Raw genomic sequence first — 5133 nt, 5'->3', positions numbered from 1 at the left:
GGTCCCCAGATTATATTCCCAGAACTGATCTTGCTGGGTCAAGTGGGAGTTCAATTTCTAGGATTTTGAGAAATGTCCATATTATTTTCCAAAATGGCTGGACCAGTTGGCATTCCTCCAAGGAGAGGCCCTTTCTCCTCACATCTGTGCCAGCACTGGTTGATTTTGGTGTGAGGTAATATCTCATTGTTGTTTTGATTTGCATCTCCTTGATGATTAGTGATGAAGACCATTTTTTCATGTGCCTTTTGACCATTCAAGTCTCTTTCTTGAGAAAGTTTTTGTTCATTTCATCACCTCATTTTTTGATGGGGTTGGATGGTTTTTCTTGAAAATTCAACCAGTGCCTTCTATATCTTTGGTATTAAACCCCTTATCAGAAGTGTTTTAGGTGAATGAACTGTCCCATCCATAAACCGACTTTGTTTCTTGATCACTGTTTCTTTTGAGGTATGGAAGCTTCTTAGTTTAATGTGGTCCCATTTGATTATCTTTGCTTTCACTTGCTTGGTCAGTGGCATTTCATCTTTGAAGATAACTTTAGCCTCAATATTGTGGAAGGTTTTTCCTACATTTTCTTCCTTGTAACTTATGGATTCTGGTCTGATGTTGAGGCCTATAATCCATTTTGATCTGACTTTTGTGCATGGTGTTAGATACAGGTCTGAGTTCAGCTTTTTGCATATAGCTATCCAGTTTTATCAGAACCATTTGTTAAAAAGGGTTTCCTTGCTCCACTTCATATTGTTTGATCCCTTATCAAAGATTAAATGATCATATATTTGAGTATGTGTGTCAGGATATTCAATTCTATTCCACTGATCTGTGGTCTGGTTTTATTCTAATACCAAGCTGTTTTCATTATTACCACTTTGTGGTGCACTTCAAAATTGGGAAGGTGATGCCTCTTACCTTCTGTTTTCCAAAGATTGACTTAGCTATTCATGAAAGGTTATGTTTCATATGAATTCCAGGAGTGTTTGATCAATTTCTTTGAAAAATTCCCTGGCTATCCTCATTGAATCTGTATAATACTTCGAGAAGGATTTCCATTTTGATAATGTTACTTCTCTCAGTCCATGAGCAGGGGATGTATCTCCATTTCCTTGGTCTTCTTTTATTTCTTGAAGTAGAATTTTATAGTTTTCTTTGTACAGATACTTTACCTATCCTTAGTTAAGCTGATTTTCTGAGGCACAATTGTGAACAGGAATTTATTTATGTCCTTTTCTTCTCTCTTATAATTTACATATAGGAAATCCATGGACTGTTTTTATTGATTTCATAACCTGTCGCTTTAATATACAAATCTATTTTTTCTAGGAGCTTCTTGGTAGAGGCTTTAGGGTTCTCCTAGTCTCATGTCATCTGCAAATAGTGAGAGCTTGACTTCTTCCTTTCCTACCTGGAAGCCCTTAATATCTTTTTATTTCCTAATTGCTATGGTAAGTAATTCCAGTACCATATGAATAGAACTAGCAAGACAGGGCATCCTGCCTTGTCCCTGATATTACAGCAAAAGCTTTTAGTTTTTTCTCCATTTGGAATAATGTTCGCCGTGGGTTTGTGGTAGATGGCTTTAACTATATTGAGGAAAATTTCTTCAATTCCCGTTTTGTTCAGAGATTTCATCATAAACAGGTGCTGGATCTTGTCAAATGCTTTCTCTGTATCTATTGATAAGATCGTATGGTTTTATCTTTTCTTTTATTGATATTAGGATTTATGTTCATTGAGAATTCTAATTTATATTATTTATATAGTTGATATAAATTATAATTGATATGATGAATTATGTTAATTGACTTGTTAAATCATTCTTACATCCCCAGGTTGAATCCCACTTGGTCCTGGTGTAAGATCTTTTTCATGAGTCATTGAATTCTATTTGCTAGAATTCTGTTGAGGATCTTTGCATCTGTGTTCATCAGAGATATTAGCCATTATTTTTTGTAGTGTCTCTGTCTGCTTTTTGGTAGCAGAGTGACATGTGCCTCTAAAACACTGGGAGAGTTTCTGTTTCTACCATTTCCTGGAAAAGCTTGAAAAGGACTGGCAATGGGTCCTCTTTAATGTTTGAAAGAATTCACTAGTGAATTTATCTGAGCCTGGGATTTTGTTTTTGGGAAGACTTTTGATTACCATTTCAATTTCCTTGAGAGTGATAGGTGTATTCAGATATTCCAAATCTTGGTTCAGCTTTGGGAGGTTATAGGAACCCAGCAATTTATCCATTTCTTCTAGGTTCTCTTGTTGCAAGGCTTACAGACTCTCAAAGAAATCTCTGATGATTTATTAAATTCCTGTGGTTTCTGTTGTGATGTCCCCCTTTTCAGTTCTGATTTGGTTTTAGAGTTCTCTCTCTTTCTTTGTCGGTGTAGCTAATGGTTTATCAATCTTGTTTACTTTCTCAAAGAACCAGCTCTTGGTTTCATTGATCTTTTGGATTGTTTTCGGGAATCCAGTTCATTGACTTCTGCTCTAAGGTTTGTTATCTCTTTCCTCCTGCCTAGTTTGGGTTCCTTTGGTTGGTCATTTTCTAAGATCTTAAGCTGTGAAGTCAAGTTTTTCATGTGGGACCTTTATTCCTTGCTGACAAACCCTTGCAGAGCTATAGACTTTGCCCTTAACACTGCTTTACCTGTGTCCCACAAGTTCTGGTAGTTGTGTCCTCATTCTCATTCGTTTCCAGGAATCTGATTTCTTTGTTGATTTCTCTCTGATTGTTCAGCATCGAGCTGTTTCATTTCCAGGTGATTGATTTGATTATCCATTTCTTTGTGTGATTAGTTTTTTTCTTCAGTGCATCATGGTCTGAAAAGATGTTGATACAATTTCTATCTACTTGATTCTATTGAGGTATGTATTGTGCTCCAGCATGTGGTCTATCTTGAAATATGTTTCATGTGCATTGGAGAAGAACGTGTATTTGGATTTGGGGGGATGGAAAGTCCTATGTATATCTACTATCCCACTCTTTTCCATTTCCTCCTTCAGAGCCACTACTTCAGTTGAGTATTAGTTTTGTTGATCTATAAGTGGTGACAAAACAGTGCTGAAGTCTCTGACTACTGTTGTGTTGTTACCAAATCTTCCTTGAAGTCTTTTAGCAGTTGCTTTAAGAATTTTTCTGGCCACTCATTGGGTATATATACATATGTTTAGGAATGTAGTTTCTTCCTGATGTACATATCCCCTGCATAATAAAAAATGGCCTTTGTTTCCCTGCTAATCTTTTTCAGTCTGAAAATCTATGTTATCAGATGCTAGCATGGCCAATAAGTTTTTTTGAGGGAGTTGTTTGCTTGAAGGACTGTTTTCCATCCTTTGACTTTTAGTCTGTGTTTGCTCTGACTATTCAAGTGTGTTTCTTATAGGCAGAAGAATGTTGGATTCAGTTATTTAACCCATTTTGCCACTCTGAGTCTCTTAATTGGTGTATTTAGACAATTGACATTGAAAGAAATTATTGTCATGAGGTTTTGTGTCATCTTTCTGTAGAAATTTGTTGTGTTTGTGGGTTTTATCTTGTCTTAAAATAGATCCTCCAGATCCTCCCAGGAGGGGAGATGCAGGTTGAAAGTAGACTGGACTGAACATGTTCGCCACTCAATGCCTCTTTGGCTGATCACAGCGCCCAGGAGGAGAGAGAGAACAGGGGGGAATGCCCTGCCACAGTGGCAGGGGGGGATGGGGGGATGGGAGGATGGGAGGGGAGGGATATTATCCTGGTGGTGGAAAATGGGCACTGGTGGAGGGATGGGTATTTGATCGTGGTATGACCGAGATCCAAGCACAAAAATTTGTAAATCTACAACTGTACCTCATGTCGTTTCACTAATAAAAAAGAAAAAAATAGCCACAGATTGTTATAAATATGAGAAACAGTGTAAGCACAAATATGATGATTACAGATGTTTGAATAAATGATATTTAAAAAAAATAGATCCTCCAAATCTTCTTTAAGGTTGGTTTTGATCTATGAAGTTCCTGAGCTGTTGTTTATTCATGAAGTTGTGTATCATTCCTCTGATTCTGAATGAGAGTCCACCTGGATAATGTATTCTTGGTGACGTGTTCATTTCATTGAGTTTTTTCATTATATAACGCCACTGTTCTCAGGCCCAGAAGGTTTCCTCTGATAAGTCTGCTGTAAACCTAAGGGATGCTCCTTTGTATGTGATTTCCTTCTTTGATCTTGCTGCTTGCAGTGTTGTGTCTTATCTATGGTATTCAAGGATCAGATTAAGGTATGTTTTGGAGTATTTTATTAGGGATTCTTTTAGCTGGTATCAACGGAACTCTTAAATCTGGATGCCTGCATTCTCCAGCTCTGGAAAATTCTCAGCAAAGAGTCTTTAATTATTACTCCCTCATTGAGGTTGCCTCTCTGTCCTTCTTGACCTCTAAAGTTCATATGCTTTTTCACTTTGATTCATCCCACATGTCTTTTACTCACCCTTGAGCTATTTTAAAGTCTTTTTCCCTCTTCTGTTATTGCCTGTATGTGTTCTGCAGCTCATCTTCAAGCTCACAGATTCTGTCTTTCTTGTTGTGATTCTACTATTGAAGGCACTCACTGAGTTTTTAATGACATCTACTGAATATTTCATTGGTGACAGTTCTGTTTGTAGCATTCTTATTTCTGCTCTCATTTTTTCCAGTATTTTATTGGATGTCCATTTTACTATTTCTTTCATAACCTCCTGTATTTTATTGGATGTCCATTCCACTAGTGCTTTGAGCTCATTAAACATCCTCACCATTTCATTTCTGAATCTTTATCAGATAATGTTTGTGGGTATTCCCTGTTGAGGGTTCAGGGCTCTTTTTCTCATCTACTTCTGAGGTGGTGATCTGCACTCTTTCACCATGATGCTATAGTAGTATGTAGGTGGATTCCTCAAGTTCACCAATACGACATAGTTTCAGAAAAGAGAAAAACCTCAAAAACATCCCCTCAGCCAGGGCTATATCTCAAGTGGGAGAACAGTTGTATGACTGAGGCCTGGGTTCAATTGACAGCACTAACTATCACACCCAAGTACTTCCAGGTGTGACCTTCTTAGCAAATAAGCACCAAAGTAATAGCAGTACTTACGGTAGGCCACTACTATTAAACATACGTGTATA

This window comes from Sorex fumeus, unplaced genomic scaffold (assembly GCF_029834395.1).
Source record: "Sorex fumeus unplaced genomic scaffold, SorFum_2.1 ptg000094l, whole genome shotgun sequence".
In the NCBI taxonomy this organism is placed as follows: Eukaryota; Metazoa; Chordata; class Mammalia; order Eulipotyphla; family Soricidae; genus Sorex; species Sorex fumeus.
Note: the sequence above shows the minus strand (reverse complement) of the source record.